We start from the raw sequence: 22,534 nt of genomic DNA on the forward strand, positions 1-22,534 counted from the left end.
GAATTCCTCCCTGCAGCTAGAGGATGGTGTCAGCCACGTATTAACCCTGCCTCCACCGACACCAATGCCTGACGTTTCAGAACTAGCCCTCTTGCTGCCTACTCTGTTACAACTGATAGTTCCGAATCTCTATATATTACTATGGGTTACTATAGTAGCGATTAAGATGCACGTTTCAGCATGTATGCTGCAATCCTTCTGTCAGCAGCAAGGCAGTGCATCACTTCTAAGCTGCTATGTTTCAGGTTATGTTTATTTTTTTTTTTTAACATTACATTCAGTTCAAATTATAGTAAAAATACTGTCAGTAACCATCAAGCAAGTAAAAGCATTCAGAACTGAAATATAGGTTGAAAGAAGACACACAGGACAAACCGTACCAGAGGAATAGGAGGAGAAAATTAAAGATAAAAACATAGGCCAGAAGGGGAGTTGCTGAAAGTATTGTGACCGCAGTCGGGTGTCATTAATATTCGGTCACACTAATGCAAGGAGTGGCTCTTTATCTGAGCAACCCTTTTGCTTTTAATACATTCTTGGACTCCAGAATAGCCTCCATACATTTCACTGTGTCCATCATATCACCTTCCATCCTCATTTACAAATACCCTTTCAATTTTAGATTAGGCAAGGGGGGTGTGCACAATACAGCTCTGCTGGAATTCCTAAACCCTCATTACTTTAGGTTCATTTGCATTCTAAACTCCCAAAACAAATTGTCTCCTTTCTGCCTCCCAGTTCCTCCATATGAATCAAACCTGCCCAGTGACAAGCAGTGAGAAGACTCTTATCTAGGTCATATTCCCTCTGGGGAGAAGCCAGCTCCTTCTGGTTTGTGCTTCAACACCTTGACAGGTGCTCCTCCATGATCTAATCTTTCACTGCAGAACGGTCAGTCTGACTCCCCAAAGCCTTTCTAGGCGGCTACCTTACAACGCTTCCCAGAAAGCCAGGATCCGACATGACTAATGCGCTTTGCAAGGGCACCCTAACGCTGCCCTGCAGCTTCCAGCTACTATACTTACAGAATTAGCATTCTGCAGCACACAGTTCCATACTGAACCCTAATCCTCTCCTACACTGCTGATCGACCCTAACAAAATCCCACACACAACTATGCCAACGCACGACAAGTAACTCTTCCATATGTGGGGGAGGCTTGAGAGCGCTTCCCATGCTGCAGTGCACATCCTAGAATAAGACACATGATCCGATATTGGTATTAGAAGCACACAGCTCTGATCAATGCTCAGTATGTCAGACACACAACAAACATCCCTCATCGTTCTCCAGCAGATGAGAGGTGACACCAGTAATTAGCCCCTGGGGGGGGCCACTTTTCCCTCAGCATCATGGAGAGCTGTGAAATACTGTCACAAAACAATTTACACAAGAGACAGAAGCACAGTATTCAGCTCCTCTATCCAAGTATGTCTTTAAAAGCATCTTTACAGATAATACATATTTCTTATGCTTGTCCATTTTATAACTCACTGGAGAAATCTTGTAAAATAATCTCTAAAAAGGAGGGAGGAATTAAAAGGGACATTATACTGAATGACAGGTCATTTAAATGTGTTTTTCATAGAATTCTTGCAACTGAAAAAAAGGAGGATACCAGCATACTGAAGTCGACCTTCTACCATTGTAATGACAATTAGTACAACAATTTTTTTTTATAGCAGTATAATGCACTCTCTGAAGTGTTAGTCACCTAGAGGCTCACTCCATTCTTTGCACAATTCCATGACATCACAGACATGTCATAGAAGCATACTTGCCAACTCTCCCAGGGTGTCTGGGAGACTTTCAGGTCGGTCTCACGGACTCCCGGGAGAGCAGGCAAGTCTCCGGCATCTGCCTTCTCAAAATGACGCGATTCGCGGGAAAATAGCGTCATTTTGGCCCTGCCCCCGCGACAAAACGGCATTCCCATTGCGGGGCTAAAATGGCTCATTTGCCCGCCCCTGCCCTCCAGCCACGCCCCTCTACCGGACAGAACTTGACAAAAATAGGCAAATATGCATAGAAGTGACCCATCCTTAACTCCGCCCTTCCACAGGACTGCAGTCTCTCATGCAAATATTTACCCACTTGGACCTATGCCTTGAAAATATACTTACTGAACAGTAACCGGAATGTAAAATGAAAATAAACACTTTGGATCATCAGGAAAATGTTCTCTATGATTTATTGGGCATGCTCAAACAGATATCTTATGTGCATTCCTCCTCCATAAAATTATTCTCTTTGCATAAATTTAAGACATGTGATATGATTCGTTAAAGCAACCCCTCCCTTCGCTTTCAAATAACGTAAAACAGTTGTAAGATGCTATTCCTTCTACTTCTATTATCTAGGTGCACATTAGACTGGGGTGCAGGCGATAAGCAGCACAGTGGTCAGCATTGCTGTCTCAGAGCTTGGGGGGGGGGTTAGGCGTTCAATTCCAACAAGGGTTCTATCTGTGTGAAGTTTGTATGATCTTCTCGTGTTTGCATGGTATTCCTCTCGCAGTCCAAACTACATACTGGTAGGTTAACTTTCTTCTGACAAATTAGACTAAGGTCCATGTGGTAGGGAACTTAGAATGTAAGCACCAGTGGGGCAAGGAGAAATGTAACTATTTTCTGCACAGCGCTGCGGTATATGAATGGCGCTCTATAAATAAAAAAAATAAAAAAATAAATAATAAGTTAAGATACATGGGAGACAAAGCATCAATTCCCTAAATATCCGTGCAAGGATGCTTTCATTACGGCCGCGAGATGCCTTGCATGGAGATATATAGATATATATTTTTTTTTACAGAACACTGACTTTACTCACGCCCCATAGAGATACGAGCAAAACTCAGCATTACTTTTTACTGTAGTAATGGCAAAATAGTTGGTCTGCGATTTTCTTAGGAACATCGTGGACAATTGAATCTGCCCTTTAATATGTCATTTTGCTCAACATAATATTCAAAAACAATGAAAAAAACATGGACTATTCTTTGTAAAGAATCCTAGAACACGGCTTGAATGAATTCAGAAACATTTATAGGTAGGATGATTCTATAGTACGCCCACTGAAATGAAATCTGCAGTTGTACAAATCCTCTGCTAGTAATAAATAGATGGGGACAGTAATTACCTGTCCCATGTAGTGATGTCTGCTGTGCAAAACAACGACAAATTCAGAAGTTGGTAGATAAAAATTGTAAAGCTTGACGGAAAAGTAACTCATCAGAGCAGTAAAAATAGGCTGCGCAAGTGCAGGCGCCAACAGCAACTAAACCTCCAACGATACCCCCCAAACATATGACTCCGCCAGTAGGCGTTTTAAAAAGTTTTTGACAGCTTTTTACAATTCCCATCCATGGTAAACACAGTTAGAACTTGACTGGAGGCAGCAGAGAACCAGACAGCTCCAGAGATTGGGTACACAATCCAAACAGACTGGTATGGAAAGTGACAGGTAGTCCAGGTTATGTTGGGGGGGTATCTAATTAAAATACAAATGTTTAGTACAGCCCTGAGCAGCCTATTTCATGCCAGACAGGCGTGTAGTGATAAAATACTGACATCCCATAAAGGAGAGATATGCACACGGAGATTACAGCCTGAAAGCACAGGGAGCTGTTTTCTAACGTTATGTAGAAAAATAGCATCCGCAGCTTGTCAGACTTTACATGCACTAACACTCAGCACAATAAAAGAAATCTATAACTCCAAGGTGACAGATGTGGTAGAGCCCTTGAACAGAGCTGTTTTACAGGCAGCTTGTGGACTAGATTTCCTAGTAAACACCAGGGTCTACTGTACCACAATCATTTCTCCAACAAACATGGCTATAATGGTGAGGTTACAAACGTCACTGATGAAGTCATTAATAAAGCTGGTTAAAACCAGGCTACTAACAACCCGAATCATTTAAATGTATAATTCAGCCTGGAGATGAACAGCTGTCAACTACATGCTTTCAATGGACAAGAATCGCACCGACATCATCTCTTCTCCATATAACATAATAAAAAAATAAAAATAAACATTCTGAAAAGCAAAACAATAATATACTAAAATCGTACATTTAAATAAAAAAGAAAATAAAAAACTGATTGATAACGGTCAATGTAAGACGACTATTGAACATGAGACAGAGACAGAGACATAATGATGATATGAGCCTTCAGGCTCACTGCATGGAAAGCAGCCTTCACAGCCCATCCTGCTTTCCATGCAGTGAGCCTTCACGCTCATATCATCATTATATCTCATGTAGATCTATAACTCTATCATATATATATATATATATATATAAATAAATAAAACACATACCAGGAAAGGCACTCACGTTTGTAGATATTTCTACAGCCTGGGTGCAGGAACTCAAATAACATGAATGTAAAAAATAGTATAATTAGGAGGCACTCACAGGACTTTTCCAGAATATTAAAGTATTTATTCCATTAAAAATTGGTCAACGTTTCGGGCTCCACACAGTCCACAGCGCTGTACAGAGAACTCACATCAGTCCCTGCCCTATTGGGGACTACAATCTACATTCCCTAACACACACAGAGAGACTAAGGTCAATTTGATAGCTGCCAATTAACCTAATAGTATGTTTATGGAGTGTGGGAGGAAACCGGAGCACCCGGAGGAAACCCACACAAACACGGGGAGAATACACAGACTCCACACAAATAAGGCAATGTTTGTGAATCAAACTCATGACCCCAGTTCTGCGAGGCAGAAGTGCTGGCCACTAAGCCAGCGGGTTTCCCACATAAACACATCTCAACCCTTTGGCGAAGGATCATTCTGTATGTAGAAGGCGCTCACTCTGAATGTACGGTCTCTGGCCGCAAGGCAGCAGTGCTTGTGTGTAAGAAGCTCACGGATCCACCAGTCGCTATTATTGCCGTTGGATTAACAGTCTATGTCGTCACATTCCACGGTGACCTAGGACAGCAGTGCATCTCTATATTGCATCACTAGAAAACAATAATATGCACCCCTTTACCAGGCATCATTCATTTAATACTCATATACGGGAAGCATGGTGGCTAAGTGGTTAGCACTTCTGCCTCACAGTGCTGGGGTCATGAGTTCAATTCCCGACCATGGCCTTATCTGTGTGGAGTTTGTATGTTCTCCCCGTGTTTGCCTGGGTTTCCTCCCACACTCCAAAAACATACTAGTAGGTTAATTGACTGCTATTAAATTGACCCTAGTCTCTCTCTCTCTGTCTGTGTGTGCGTATGTTATGGAATTTAGACTGTAAGCTCCAATGGGGCAGGGACTGATGTGAGCTCTCTGTACAGCGCTGCGGAATTAGTGGCGCTATATAACTAAATGGTAATGATGAAATACACTTTACTGGAGTGGAAAGTCAGGGTAACAACAAGCAGTGTACTTTACCTACCTAAACGCAACACCGTTTTTGGTTTAATTGTAATTCAAAACATGTAGCTTGCCCTTTAAAAGAACAACCCGTACACTCCACTCCTAAAATAATTATAAATTTCTGGTGAAGTTACATTCTTTGCATATGCAACATACAAGGTCCATAAAAATAAAAGCTAGTTCTGTTACCATCTAAAACCACTTAACGCAGACTTATAATACATAATTGATGGTAATGTTTCATGCGTTTATATTATGACTCCTACAAGAAATATCATTTAGAGTAGGGAGCACATTATCAGATTATTATGCTTTGCAATACATAAATGTTCCTAATGAATTCTGCAGTTGTGTTATAGGAACCTGCCAATTACAGATATAAGGTACATGTGTTTATATATTATCAGTGTTTGTAAGAGAATTACATTCTGGTCCACAGGTCACAGATGCAAAAGACTCTGCTCAGTCTTCTGCTTCAAGTAGACACTAAACACAGAAGAGACAGAACTATTCTTATCACATGATATAGCCAGACTCTACAGAACAGGATGTCTATACACACAGCACAATGGTGTCTAGGGTTAAGTGTGCTGGATTCAAACAGGAACTCGCTACTTGATAGGTGAAAGAGACTATGATTCCAGGTGTTGGGTTTCTGCTTTGGATTCAACAATGGATGTATAGACTGGTGTCTAGTTATACAAGACAGAGACAGATCAGACCAAGCATTGCAAGTCATTTCCAGACACTCAATACAGAACATCTTAAAAGTAACTTTATTCCGATACATGACTTCTTCTGAAAGCAGAATGTTGCACGTTTATGAAAGCTGGTGTAAAGTAGTGAGGTGTTACATCCCCTTAGCAACCAAAGACTTTTTTTTGGTCCGTTTTCCAAATATCATAAGAAAAATGACAGACACTGGCTTTTAGAGCACAAGCTTCATAGAGGTCCCCCGATAGTGCTTATTCCTGAATATAACTGGTTCATGCATTTTCTATGCACGCTGTTCTAAGGTTAATTCATATTAGCACTGGGAAAAAAACCGTGTTAAGATCTGAAACACATTGGTGTGAACAGACCTTGAAGTATTACTATTTTTAATACAGTTTTCATGAGATAACTACAAGAATGAAAAGAGCATAGAACATGGAAGGATGTGAATGAGCTCTTATAGGATACAATTGGGGCAGTAGCCTAGGGCGTTTCCAACCATCCTTGGTAGTGCAGGAAGATACTTGCCGGAGTATTGACTGTGCAAGATATAAAGAGGTTAAGCCAGTGGTTCCCAAACTGTGTGCCGCCGGCCAGGGCAGGTGATACGCAAGACAGGAGACTACTTGGTAATTATTTTTGCTTAGGGGTGCCTTGAAAAAAATTATGGAGAGCCTAAGGGTGCCTCGAACTGAGAAAGTTTGGGATCCATTGTGTTAAGCAATATAACCCACAGCTATATTATGTACCAGAATTGATCTGTGTGGTTTATTTTGTTAATGTCGTGGTTTATTCACAAGTCTGCCCCTAGTGTGATTTAGCACAGTAGACCTCTATCATTTATTACTGTTGCGATTCAGACAAGGTATATATAGTACAGTATAATAGTGCAATAATGTATAGCAATCAGATAGTTCCACTAGATCAAAGACAACTGCTGATTGGTTGCTTTGGGGCATTGATTATTTGCCTTCTGCTCGTACATAAACAAGGGTCCAAATAAAACTTGGTGGAATACAAGTGTGGCATTGGGTGATTGTTATAGAGCAAGAAGATACATGAACCTAGGGACAATGTCGGAGGAGGGGTGCCACAAGCCAATCTGATTACACAATCAATGAATAGAATGTTAGCTCAGGGGCACATTGGCTAATTACTTACATTAAATACTTAAGTATAGACTGAAAAGCCCAGTTCCCAATTCCAGGCTGTCAGCGTACACAGTCCAGATGAACAGATCTTTTTTTAAAGTATGTGTATTTAAACCCAAAAATGGCAGCATCACACACGAAAGTTCAATCTGTTGTCTACACACAGTGAGAGTCCAATCATGATTTAAGAGAATACAGCCTATCCGTTCACAAGGAAGCAGTGACATCACGGAGGCACGGGGCATTCTGTGCCTCATGCCTCAGTGACAACACATAGGCTACAATTTCATGAAAATTGGCCGAGCCCACAGTGAGCCCACTTTGAAAAAAAAAAAAAAAATTAGGACTTTTTCTTACAGAACATGTCTGGCACAAACAGTCTTTTTTAACCTGTTTCTCTGCTAATTTCACACTTCATTGTGGAAACTATCCCCTAGTCATCACTTTCAGAGATTCATGCAAAGTAATATTTACAGGACTCATCAACAATAGCTACCATTGTACATTCTCTGTCAATTTTTATGTCTGCCTGGTAAGGGCTGATGAAGGGGGGGTGGTGGTGGTGGTGGTGGGGGGGGGACGGACAAATGCCTCATTTAACTCCATAAATTCCAGAAGCCGCTATCAAATACATCATTAAACCACCCCCGCCGCTACTTTTTGCCAGTGAAGAGAGTTAGAACCATTTACCACTTTTAAATCCTTCGAATGCCGCAGCACATCCTAGAGCAATTAGTTCCAGGCCTCCGTCAAACGGGAGACGCTCCGGCAACAATGCCTAAAGCAGATTATTTTTGTTATCACTCAGCAGGCGTCCGCAAGATGATTTCTTCTCTCTTTGCAGGTTTTATCATAAAGAAGACACACGGTTGGGAGCCTGCAATGTCTGGAAAGTGTTGCTACAGTAGGATTCCTAGGCTGGGATGTAGGATACAGTGAGATCTGTGTTCCCCGTCAATTAAGACGTGTGAACTGTGCATGAACTTGTGTCTCGGGAATCAGCAAAATGCATATCCAAACCTATACAGCAGATATTGTCTGAAAAAAAAAACAAACCCCAGAATAAATGCAGAGAGGCAGATCAGATTGGAGACTCAGAATCAGCTTTATGAATAGACATTAATGGTTAGCAGATCCATCTGTGCAATGGCAGCAACCAACCATCAGGCAGCACAAAAGGAGATAACCATGGTGCCTAAGAATATACTGCACAGGGGCAGCACGGTGGCTTAGTGGTTAGCACTTCTGCCTCACAGCGCTGGGGTCATGAGTTCAATTCCTGACCATGGCCTTATTTGTGTGGAGTTTGTATGTTCTCCCTGGTTTGCGTGGGTTTCCTCCGGGTGCTTCGGTTTCCTCCCACACTCCAAAAACATACTGGTAGGTTAACTGGCTGTTATCAAAATTGACCCTAGTGTGTGTGTGTGTGTGTGTGTGTGTGTGTGTGTGTGTGAGAGTGTGTGTGTGTGTGTGTGTGTGTGTGTTAGGGAATTTAGACTGTAAGCTCCAATGGGGCAGGGACTGATGTGAGTGATTTCTCTGTACAGCGCTATGGAATCAGTGGCGCTATATAAATAAATGGTGATGATGATGCACATATTGGGAAGGGGAGGGGGTGGAGGGGAGGGGAAGGGGGTGGTTAAGCTCAGTGTGCCTTGAAGGCAGGTTACCCACTGGCATTTGGGAGGTCACTCAAGTTCAATAGGTTTAATTTTTTGTTAAATGGAGCAGGCAGCATTTGGAAATCCACATTTCTGATGTAATGGAAGCAACATCGGAAGCGGGTATAGGGTCATTGAGAACAATGGTTTTCATTTTCAGAACAGTGGCTAGCAGGCAGCAGTAAGAATCATTTTGTATTGCTGCACAGAGCAGAGATACACATGTAATGCTGCTGGTATTTATGAAGTCAGGGCTGATTGGCGAGCCCTGGCAAACTCCTCCTCTACTGAAAACTACTTCACCAGCGAATGAAGGGTCTGACCCACATGGCTACTGTGCAGTCCAGATCCTGCATGCACCTAGCAATGGGACCCAGCACAAAATGCAGACAGGCTTCTCTGGCAGCAATGGAGTCCATAGGACTTTTCACCATTTGCTAAATTGGGTCACATCGCAGTCCCCATAGAAAACTATGGAGACTGCAGTGACCAGCGTTACGACAAGTCGATACATTACAAAGCAGCCATCGCAGCTCTTCTTTTAAAGAAATCATCACAGCTTAATAAAAAGAGCCCTAAATACATTCTGCCAACATTTAAAGCACTAGTATAAAGCAAAAATACTGACAGCAATGGGTATGAGGCATAAGGGAACACGGACAGCCACTGCCATTAGGTTTTTAAATAAAGGATACTCTGTTAGGAGTGCAACGGCAATAACATTACAGGCCAATTTTTCACTGGTTTATGGACTTGAAATCGCAGTGTGTACAGATCCATTGTTCCCTGAAGAGCAGCCTTGTCCAGCAGCTTGACCTCGCAAGATGTCTTACTCTGTCGCCTGGCTCAAGCTAGGATTCAAAACCACTATACACAGTTTTTCACTCCAATTATGTGGCTTTCAGAACCAAATGTCAACAAATGGCATCCTATGAGCACGATAAGATTGCAGATCCAGATCAGCATCTGAATGAAATGATTTAGAAGTCAAAAGTGATGGCTGGCAAATCTGGTTGGATGACCACTGGCCAGTGTAATCTGGCTACCGTGCCCAGCACAGAACGGTTTTATCATTCAGTATGAAAAGGTTAGAAGGAACAGTTTTTAAAAAAAATCTGCAGCTCCAGCAATTACAGTCATAAAAAAATTAGACCTTTGAAACCAATTTGCACAAAATGTATTGCTTATGGTGCATTTTAATTATTCAATTTTAAGGACGTCCCCCCCCTCCCCCAAAATAAAACATCCAATATCAATATCTGGTTACAGAATGCTAAAATAATAATATGTCCGATTCTCAACATATTAAATCGATGACAAATTTTTAAAAGGTTAATTGTATCTTTGCATTTTTTCCATTATAAGATACAATGTCAAAATATAATTTATTTCAGACATTAAAAAGAACAGTTAGCAAAATACTTCTTAAATGACTCAGTGGAATCTCAAGTGTCACTGTTTGAGCAGAATTTTTTACCCATAGATCCAGTTTCTCTCCAAGGAAAACAGCAAAATAAAGTAATTTTTTTTTGTAGCATTTCTTAAGCTTTACATTTTTGTTAAGAGCTAAAAAGGGCTTGTCCCCATAGCTGGGTACACATCAATGCAATTATCGTGGAGATCACACAATTCACGACCGCTTGTTCAGATAATGGCAAGCGCGTGTGCACTCCCACGATCAGGTTTTATCCTACAAAACACACATTGCATCTGTTGACTTGGTTTTCAAAACTTCCTAATAAATCTGTATTATCGCAGCAGATTAATAAATAAGCCCTTAACTGTCAATCACGAAACAAGATAAGGTAGGAAAATTATACAATGTGCCAATCTCTCCCATTTCATTGTAGCCTACAGCGTATCCATAACATTAAGGTTTGTTGTTCACACACATGATCTGGGTAAATGGATATAAACATGCACTTAAATAATTGGTTTTATTGCACTACACTTTCACCATCCTGAAGCATGATGGAGATGGGACATAACCAGACATAAAGTTAAAATAAACATTTTGTTTTTAGATATAGTCCTGCAGTGTATTTTTGTGTTGAGAGGCAGCAATTGGTATAAGTATATTATTAAAGCATAGATGCGAGTGTAGATACTTGCAAAAAAAAGAAATTATATATATATATATATATATATATATATATATCTAGCAAGCTTAAACGTTCCGATCAAAATATGGACCAATACCTCACTACTAATTTCTATTGTGCAAGATACATACAGTGATCACACAGTTATTGTGTGTGTCCTAGGGACCCATCATTTAAAATATTTAGGGTCCTACTTCACCATTTCTGGGTGCCTATATAATTGACCCAATGTATTTATTTTTAATACAGCCAGCGTGATCTTATTAAGAATGCTAGGTGGACCGTCATAAAGATGAGAGTCTATAACACTGGAGGGGTTAAATGTACTATTCTAAAAATAATTATCTTACCTGTGTATACTCGCAATGAGAATAAGTCTTGAGCAGTTACTGCTTGTGGGCACAAATGTATTGTAGGCTATTACAGGGGCTCCCTTGTTATGCATGTCTGCAGGTACAGTTGTTGGGCCCAGAGTCCGGCTGGGACTGGTGCAGATGAATGCACTGTATGCCTAGGACTCCTGCGGTCAGTGTCGGGAGCTTTGCTACACTTCGCTGCATGTCAGCTGCATGGCTTTGGGCCTATTTACAAGTGATGGTCGCTGATTAAGGGTGGAAATTAAGCTGCAGGCGCGAGTAGTCGTGGAGGGCAGTTACTGAGGTTCAGTACCAACTGCTTTGTGCTGGGAATCCGGTCATTTACTGTAAAATACGAGCCAACAGGTCAATACAATCACAGCACACAGTTTTGCACTAGTAAGGATAAGCACTGTTAACTTGTATTTAGAGTGCATTTAATGTTGTCGTGCAGCTGATCCCTTTAAAAAAAATGCAGATGTGGCCGACCGTGGGAATATAATCTCTTTTTATTCTCCCAATAGTGGTCATTGTTCTTAATGAACCAAGTACATCAAAAATAAACACAATTGTACACAGAAAGCAAAACTATTTTCAGGGACACTATTCTACAATTAACATACAATAGTATGAACTTTGTTTCACAGAGGTATGTTTGACAGGGCATCACATCACCATATTATGCTGTTGGGGAACCCTGCTCCCTCCGGTCTCCATGTGCGACTTCCACAGCCCACACCCCCCCCCCATTCCCCTCCGCACATAAACATGACACCACACCCCTATCACTTCTGCCAACGTTACCATTCTGATCATCTGATTGGCTACAGCTTGTTCTATGTACGAGATGAAGACTGAACGCAATAAGGTGATGAGAACCTTAAACAACGAAGCTTATCACAGGTTATTGATGTTGTGATGTACCAGCTGACACAGGTACCAAATTATTCATTTTCTGTGACACCAATATTAAAATAATCTAATAAATACGAGAATGGTGAAAATGAGTACATTTAAAAGACAAAGTAAATTACAAGTGAGCTGTTTTATATAGGATTAAAATATAGTTTACAAATAACCCCAATAGCACATCATCTGCAATTTGTTTTAGGAGTTTCCCTCTTCTGACCGGAAATTCCTGTGACACATTCAGCTAGATATTGCGACACACAAAACGTGTCCTGAGAACCACTGTCCAAGCATCCTATTTACACCAGGCTTCATACATGCACGTTCCACATAGTTACTGATCACATGTAATGTTAGGAGAGACCTCAGCCCACACAGAATATTCTTTATCAGTACCATGAACATAAATTAGATCCAATGGGCCACAAATTGCATTGTGCACAGAGCCCAAAAGGATTATAGATTCCCAATAACATCTAATCAGGACTGTTCGGATTCCAACAGGGATGCCAATGATGCTCTATCGGATCGGGAGGAGCCTATCAGATTTGGCGGCACAGATTTGTGTTCCCACGGGTGTCTCCAGTTTCCTCTCACTGTTCAAAAATGTATTGGTTGGATGAAAATTACCATACTGCTTGGAGTTGTGCGGTAAAGAATCTAAATAGTCAGCTCCACTAGAGCAGGGACTCATGTGAATGGTTAAATGTTCACTGTAAATCGCTATGCAATAGTGACTTACAGTGAACATGTAACCACATAAAAACACAATATAAAAAGGTTAATAAACATAATAAAAACACACATATATACATATATATATATATATATCTTGGCTATGTACTAGTTGTGAAGTATCACATGATTAAATATTACAGCTGTGCACCCAAATTTTCTGCATATTATTGTAAGTGGAACTTCTTGTACTTTCCCAAAATAGACAACGCTATTTGCAGAATAGGTGAAACTATGTCCGTTTCTTTATCAACTAAGCCACCTATTCTATATTTTACCTGTCACCAAATAAGAGTAAACTAGGCTAGCCACGCCCAGACATGTCTAACATGCAAAAGTATAGTGATAGATTATTACTTTGCATGAGAATTCAAATAAAAAAAAAAAATAAAAAAAAAAAAGCCGTCTAATAATACAGTTAAAACAGTGCTCAGGAGAGTATTTAGCAATAATAAAACAACAGCTCACTGCTTACAGTCTCCATGCTGTTAGAACACAATGCACCAGCTCGCAGTCCTCTATATACTATGTTTTAATACTCCGACTTACACAGCAAGGTCACTTGGGAAGAGCCTATTTGTAGAGGAAGTGTTTACAAGCATCCGCCAATCTCTCTGGATACCTGGAAAGTTTACCTCTCATCCCAAGGGTAGGCGCCTGGGAAGTAGGCTGTAGACAGTAAAAGCTAGAAGCCCGCAGTGAGCCGCAGACTGGTGATGACCTTACCTTACTCGACTATTTAGTCACAAATACCTTCACCGTTAATGTGAAAGACTAAGTGGAGGGTATCCAAAGTGAAACTAAAGCATAAACATTTAGAGCAAAAAAATAAAAAAAATAAATAAAGAAATCTCACTATATCTAATTCACTAGGAGCCAGTGACATCACCGCTGCGCTTTGTGAGGCAGCCATTTTGTTGACCGAGCCAATATCTGAATGCAACCTATCAACTCCCTAGAAACCAGTGATGTCACTGAGGCATCACTTACATAAAATGGCACCGATTACCATGGTAAACAACAAAAATATTATGCAACGTCATGGTAGTTAGATTAATATGGCAATCCTAAAATCTGTACTATTCATAAGGTATTCCCTGGTTCCTGACTGATAGGCTGCATTGTCATAAATAGGAGTTGTCCCTCCCCCCCCAAAAAAGAAGCAATTCAATTGTTTGAAGGCAGCAAGTATATTTAAAAATGAAACTATATCATGAAATAAAATTTTCCCAATAAGAAGTTTAATTGCAAATGAAAATAGTGTGTCATGTAGGCCACACCAAATAAAACCATCAGATTTTTTTCTTTTAACAGTCCATTAATCAGAAAGCTGGCAGCCACATTAAGCAAAATGCCACTGTCCTGTCATGTAAAGGCTGTGGAACATCCAAAAATATTGTGCACTACAAATAGTGTAATGTTTTTAATGCCATTTACAACTTAAAAACATTAAAAAAGGAAAGAGGACTTCCTAGGAAAAGTTGCTTTTAATGCATCCAGGTTGCAGGTGCCAGTCACAAGTGATACCACCTCTTCCTGAACCCCCCCCCCACCCCCAACAATTTAAATGTAACTTATCACTAGAGACCAAATCATTATCCTTATTTATAGCGGCGACAGAGAATGTTTAGTCATTCATGGCTCCTTCTCCTAGTTTAAGTTCCAGTCTAAATTCTCTAATACACAAGCACTAAGGGCTGGATTTACTAAGCTGCGGGTTTGAAAAACTGGGGATGTTGCCTATAGCAACCAATCAGATTCTAGCTTTCATTTATTTAGTGCCTTCTACAAAATGACAGCTAGAATCTGATTGGTTGCTATAGGCAACATCCCCACTTTTTCAAACCCGCAGCTTAGTAAATCTAGCCCTTAGGGTTAATTTCGACAAAAACCAAATAACCTACTAGTATGTGCCCTGATTGGAATAGAACCCATAGTACAAGAGCTGTAACGCAGCAATGCTGATCACTCTGCCACCCACATAAATGCCTGTGCGGCTTTGCAGCAATAAAACAGTCTTCTGCAACACCCTGAAGACTCTACAGAGCCAAAATGCAGGGCTGGCTTAGCAAGAGTTGCCTCCTGAGCATCTGCAGCTACAAGTACACATTTAGGGCTCATTTACCAATATGCTTTGGGGGGAAATGGGTAAAAGATGAAAACTAATGTGCGCTTTAGCCATGTTTTTGTGATGCGGTTTTAACTTTATTTTCCTTTGTTGCACTTATACCAATAAGATCTACTGTACTGGAAACAATAGCTAGCGCCGCATTCTAACATCTTTAACGCGGCGGTAACATTTTGGAGTGCAGTGGTGGGGATGAGCCCGTTAGGAAGTATTACGGCTATTTAAAATGCAGCTTTTAGGTAGATAGCAGCTGAAAAGCATACTAAGGGGGCTATTCCAGTCCCCCCATGAATAACGCTGCTCAAATTTAACCCAGATTAAACCAGCACTAAAGACTTATGTACTAACAGTAATAATGCACAAGCCGCGTTAGCCAATTGAATTCCCCTAAGAGCGGATAGATGTGAATGAGCCCTTCCAATTATGCTATATGGCTACCTTATAACTCTTCATTTTGCACAAAAATCAAAAACTATTTCTGTTTTCGGCATCTACAAGTGGCCTGTGAGACAGAGGCATAATAAAATAAATTGCTCCCTTAGCAAAATAGATGATAATGAGTTTACAGTAAGCACCAGCTGAAATGTATATATCTGGTCAGATCCCGTTTTGAGCGCACAGGAGGGGTCCTGATACACAACTGCTATATCTGATGACCGATACCTACTCCACCCGACGTCTGCTCGACCGTGGAGCCACTGCAGAATATCTTCCAGTGTCACACCTGGGTTCAAACAAGAATGTAATACATTCACGATTTGCTAGCAATCTCCCAGGATGACGAGTGCTGATAACTGTAATTTAAAGCCATTTGCAAACTACAGTCATTTTCAGCAACAGCGCTGCAATTAATGCTCACCTCTATTCGTACACGGGGTCTACCAGACATGGAACCTAAATTAACATTTACAATGTTATTACATCAAGTAGCGATGGCTCGGAATGCCATCGACCCGTAACGCAGAAGCAGTGACCCACACCTGGTCATTTCCCGGTTGTTAACATGTATGGAGCAGCCAGGGCAAGTAACAGATCTGTTTTTTTCTTCTTAACATATTTTCCTTATATTTATCTTTCCCGGGTACCAAAAATAACATTTCTTTAAAAAACAAAAAAAATAAATAAATAAATAATACAAATCAATACAATAAACAAACTAAATAAAATAAGGAACTCTAAAGGCTGGTATAAAATTGCACACACAGACATTTATGAAAAAGCCCCATATATATATATATATGTCAGAGCTGTGGTTCTGCTTTTTGTATTTTTGTTTAGTGAAACTGTTATTTTCTTTGAGGTTAAATTCTAATTAATTTTTTTCTGTACAACACATGCACGAGTGACAGTGTAATAACCAAGTTACAGTTATATCCACTCTTTTTTTTTTTTTTTTTTTAAGTCTAAAGGTTGGTCGTTTAATTAAGAGCACCGTCTAAGTATTTCTTGGGTCCTAGGGATACTGGACAACAAGCCAATTCTGGGTGACTAGGTAAGGGAAAGGATTTGATAAACTCTATCAAAATACTGAAAATTCTAAACATAAACTGAATGCATGGAAACACTGTCCAGCATATTCCATGTTTAAAATTCACCTGTCCCATTGTCTGCTGCAGCATCCCTTATGTTCTGACCAGTAAAAGCATTGCTCTACCTAAATAACTCACCTTGTGTTTCCAACCGGTGACTGAGGTATCTGCACAGACAATAACACTGATATCTCACTCTCTCAAAAGAAACACTGGCCTGCATCTCTATTATTCTTGATAATAGCCTCTGCAAATGACACACATAGCTGGAGAAATTGTTAGTCACGTCACTGCTGGACCAGTAATGCTTTGCAGTAAAAGGATTTAAATGCCATAATTGCCTCCGGGATGCAGAAGCATTAGATTTCATACAGTGCACTGCTAAACACTAAGGTCTGTGCTTGGTGGGGCTGTCATCGCACATTGTACCATAGGACCAAGATGCAAATGCAAATCATCTTTTATTCAAACAGAGCAAATATTCGGCGCCACCGTACAATGATGAACACTGCACGTGAGTCTCGGGAGAAGTTTGTATCAGGCTCATGGAAATCTGATTCAAAAGCATGCGATCTAAAAAGTCAAACCCACAAATTGAATGGGGAAGTGTCAGCAAGACAGTGGTGAAAATTTACTCCAGTATATTTTCACCTTCACTTCATTAAAAAACATGTGGGCATAAATCACTTATATACATATTTGTATTTATTTACATAATTAGTTGTCATATTGCTCATTTCTATAGCTTCCAAAAAACAGTAGCTAAGTCATCATAAGTAATAGGATATTTTTTTCATATACATACATACATATATATATATATATATAAAAATATATATATATACACATAAATACACAAGTTAACCCGTGCATGATTCTCATGCATTCTAGTCAAATCAAGCTACTTAAGGTGTTAAAAAGGTTCTTGTCATGCATTTGGGCCTAGCCCAGGCCTCCTCAGGGGTAGAGCGTTACTTCCTGACGTAAGCGCCCTTTTTTAACGTGGTTTTGTCCACATGTCACCACCTCATCATTCTTCTCCATCACCTCATCCTTCATTTTCATCGCCACATCTATCCAGATGTCTATCCAGACACAGGGATCTCTCTCAGCGGTCCTGAGTATCACACTCCTCTTGCTCTGTCACCCCCGGCAACCACCAACCACTCCCCACTGTCACCCCCGGCAACCACCAACCACTCCCCACTGTCACCCCCGGCAACCACTCCCAACTGTCACTTCTCCTTCAAGAAATATATATATATTTTTTTAAAATCTTTATAAACACTTTTAACAATTAACAAATTAAATTAACAAATTAAAAACATCTTAGTATACCAAATTTCAGCCCTTTCTGATTTTTTTTCCCACACACACTAAGAATTTAGTAGGTCAGTGTATAACTCCGCCCAGCAGGTGGCGCTGCAGCTTGGTTTTATTTTTTACACACACACACACACACACACACACACACACACACACACACACACACACACACACACACACACACACACACACACACAGAGACAGACTAACACAAGCCACTAAGCATTTATATTATAGATATATATATATATATTTTTTGGTAGCAGAAAGAAAGACCAAGCCCACTTATTGGGCCATACACAATGCTAATCACTAACGATTACAATGTCAGATCATTATCCTACTAAAAATAATATGATCATTATCAGGCAGGGCGAAAACCGCGTTCAAAAGATAACCGCTATCAACCTGCGTGTGTGATCATCTGGCTGCATTGAAGCCAGATATGATCTGAATGGATAAAATCTCACCTTATAGTGTGTACCAATCCTATTTCATCACTTAGGATTGGTACACAATATAGAAAATAGCCTACTAATATGTGCCCTGAAAATGTCTCCTGATGCAATATTAGTAATGATTTTACCTACGACTGAAAGTCACGATCAGCATGCTGATTCACGTGTACACACTAATTACGTTTTACACCATTTACCTTCTGATCTGTGCTCTTCATGTGTCATAACAAAGATCGTGACTCTGTACACTCCATAGACATCTATGGACACTGCTGGTCATGGGTGCATACACACTGCAGTATTGGAATGATATTGTTCCATCATCAAACGAAAATTTTAGTTCGGTTTAAAAATCAAATGAAACGATATGAGCTTTGGAATGATAATCGTTCATCGTTGCAGTGTACACACTAATGTGATATCAGGCCAAACAGTCATTTATCGGGCGATTGGCCCGATAATTGTCTGAAAAACCTGTAGTGTGTACCCAGCCTTGCACATGTGGTCAGTTTAAACTATAATTCTGTTCAGATAACTGTTGCAGCAGCAGGAACGCCCCATATGAGTGTTCCCTTTCCAGTAAATCTATTGACCAAATGGATAGGGATTATTTTCCAAAACAAAACTCTTTGAATGTCTAACCAAAAACAAACAAACAAAAAACATAAACACCTTGCTAACAGGTCAATGTCATGACCCCCTTACACTGTAATTTGGGAGCATATTAATTTTAATACGGATAATGCCATTATGTTTGGGCAGCATGGCGGCTAAGTGGTTAGCACTTCTGCCTCACAGCACTGGGGTCATGAGTTCAATTCCCGACCATGGCCTTATCTGTGTGGAGTTTGTATGTTCTCCCCGTGTTTCCTCCGGGTGCTCCGGTTTCCTCCCACATTCCAAAAACATACTGGCAATTTAATTGGCTGCTAACAAATTGACCCTAGTCTGTGTGTTAGGGAATTTAGACTGTAAGCCCCAATGGGGCAGGGACTGATGTGAGCGAGTTCTCTGTACAGCGCTGCGGAATTAGTGGCGCTATAAAAAGAAATTAATGATGATGATGATGCCATCAAGAACATAAAATACCCTTTCTTATGGTTCTCCATTAACACTTAGTCTAGCTGTGGTTCATCAAATGCAAAAAAAAACAAAAAAACACTTTTTACACTAGCAATCTGGTTGCCTTTCAGAAGGAAAAACAAATTAATACAAGCAACTTTCTAAAGATTTCCGCCTGATTAAAGCACAATGAAATATTTTCCACTAAACAAATATAATGTACAGATTCTCCCCGAATTTGGCAATTCACGCAATGGCCGGGCTAGATTTGATGGTGAGCCATTTTCTCAGCGGCAATACAAGGCTTCTGGGTTTTTTTTAAGAGTAAAACGCGTGACAAGTTTTCTCAGTCTATAATTGGCACCACTTGATTGTAGTTTTTGGTTCCCAACCTCACTAACCCTGATAACCGATATTATTAGTTTTATAAAACTAACAAAGGTCCCATCTAGGCCTGGACGCCTTTCCAACCCGGTCAGAGAGTCAGAGCGCTGGACGGATGACAATTCGCACGGGGCCAACATCAGTTATCTGCCAATGGGAGTTTTGAGCATGTCAGAAAGCATTCACTGGCACACGTGGTCGCTCAACTCAAACAATTGGCAAAAAAAAAAAATACATTTGTGTAGGTAGCTCCTAAATTCCACATCATTTTGTTTAACGCGTCACAAACTTTCCCAGAAGAAATTCAAAGTCCAAACCAAAAATGTCACTGTTCGCAAGAGAAGAGTACCAAGCATTTAGCACTTATGTGATCTCTCCCTGCGTTGTAGTTACGCTTGCACCCTTAAACTGCTTATACATCCAAGAGCCATCAACATTAAAATTACAGAACTAAAACAGGTATAGTTTTAGATACAGATAGCTACTAACAAACTTTACCCCAAAACAGTAAATATTTGTATTTTTTCTAACAATTTGAAAACAACAGACAAGAAACATTTAGAACCAAAAGATGGATTATCATCCTCGCTTACTGTCAAGTTACAATATTCACTGTCAAGTTATTTTGGCAGCCAATACTTGCGTTCAGATGCTGCACAAATACACCCCCGATACGATGACCTGTGTATCATTAATACATTTTAACATCTACTTATTCAAGATTCTTAGGTGGCATTCAATTCAACTAGAAGTCCCACCAGAGCCTTGTGGGTTCTTAGGGCATTAATACATTGCCCATTTGCAGTGATGTGCGCCTGCTGGCATTACGGCAAGTAAAACATCCCACAATGCTATGACAGAACTTTGCGTTGAATTGAATTCCCCACATAAAGTTTCCCCATTAGAATGGTGTTTCTTACAGCAAATACTGCAGGGATTTTAAATCACATTACCATATATTGTGACTGCACATTCAATTTTATTCATTCATCATGAAATTGATAGCCATAGATTATTCCAACACAACAGACAATATAGACATGGTGCATAATATACCCTAGTACTATATGTCTACAGTGTTGTAATAATGTATCATCATAAATTCCAGACTTACTCTACAGGTTAAGGCAGGAAAAAAATGAATTAAAGTGATACTCTATTACCTAACTAAGTAGCTCTCATTGTTAGCTTTTGAGGCTACTTTGATGCCTTCATCAGGCATGTTCTATTAATTACCATTGCTGTGCATTGCTATAGGGCATGAAAAGAGATCACTTTAAACACTTACAGTATGTGGCCTGGGCATTTTTGCACTGCAAAAAAAAACAATGCCAAACATGATTCATAATGCGAACAGCTGAGACAACTAAAGATTCTTGCCCTAAGTTTCCAAGCCAGAAGCTGACAGCACTGCCCTCCCCTTAATTGCCCCATAAATTATCCTCTGAATCCCAAGGCCTTCATGCCGTCTCCTCCAGCTCCCAGGCAGTGCTCCAGGGGCATCCCTCTCACAGCTCATCTATGTAGCCTGCAGCTATAACTTTATCCCCAGGATGTGGCCTAAACAGCCCCCCTTCCCCATTCCCACCTGCCCAATCATATCATGACACAGACACACAACTGCTGACACACGTGGACCCCCCTACCCTCTCCACATATGCTGACATGTGTCCCGACAGACATGATCAGAGTCACATGCATCTGTGCAGTGATATGTGCATGTGTGTCCCTGGATCTGTCGTGATCTGCAACACTGCTGTGACATAGGCTATGTGTGCAATACTATATATAGGCACACACTGTGTACATGCACCCAGGCTACACAGATATGCATTGCCTGCCTGCTCTGTGAGCATTAGAGGAGGACAGTCCCTGCTTACCTGTTGTGTTCATGGCTGCTGGGGTGCACTGACCGTCCTGGGCCCGTACCCCCGGCCTGGCCCGTGCTCCCTCTCCCTTCCCCTGACCGGTCCCTGTGCAGGGAAAAGGTTTCTCAGGCTGCGAGAGGGGGAATCCGGCGCCTGCAACAAGGAGAGAGAGAGGGAGGGAGTGGAAGGGGGGAGGAGGAGAGACTGAGAGGAGGGGGGAAGGTTAGCAAACCCTTCACAAAGGCTGATTCACATTAACCCATGGGGTGCTGCTGGGGTGGGCACAGACACAGACTGCTGGCAGGGAGGGGGTTAAAGGTGGTGGGCACTGTGGTCTAGCATGTGTCACTGCAGCTCTTGTTGTACCTGTCACCTAGTGTGCATCTATTTATAGCTAGAAAGTATCTCATTACCTGGTCGTCTGTGCCTGTTCTTCCTGGCCCTTATCTCGGTGCATCTCTCCGCATGAAATATAAACTATAAAATATACTTGCTAGGCTTTCTATCCATACAGTTATGTCTGCTGCCTGTTCTATAGACTAGACATGGGTCGCTTTCCATCAACGCAACTACATATAGTAAAAGACCCATTTAAGAAATATATATATATATATATATATATATATATATATATGTATATGTGTGTATGCGTGTGTATCTGTGTCTGCATCTGTGTGTGTGTGTGTATATATATATATATATATATATATATATATATATACACACACATACACATATATAGCATAATGTGTGTATTA

The 22,534-nt window shown here is 40.6% G+C and overlaps 1 protein-coding gene across 1 annotated transcript in view; it reads right to left on the reverse strand.

Moving 5' to 3' along the window:
- NDST1 (N-deacetylase and N-sulfotransferase 1) overlaps positions 1-21,941 on the reverse strand; it is a 49,338-nt gene extending 27,397 nt beyond the window's left edge. The window contains exon 1 of the mRNA XM_075210063.1: positions 21,789-21,941. The gene's annotated coding sequence lies outside the window, so the exon portion shown is untranslated. The remainder of the gene's footprint in view (positions 1-21,788) is intronic.
- Positions 21,942-22,534: the final 593 nt, after the last annotated feature.

This window comes from Mixophyes fleayi, chromosome 4, assembly GCF_038048845.1.
Source record: "Mixophyes fleayi isolate aMixFle1 chromosome 4, aMixFle1.hap1, whole genome shotgun sequence".
In the NCBI taxonomy this organism is placed as follows: domain Eukaryota; kingdom Metazoa; phylum Chordata; class Amphibia; order Anura; family Limnodynastidae; genus Mixophyes; species Mixophyes fleayi.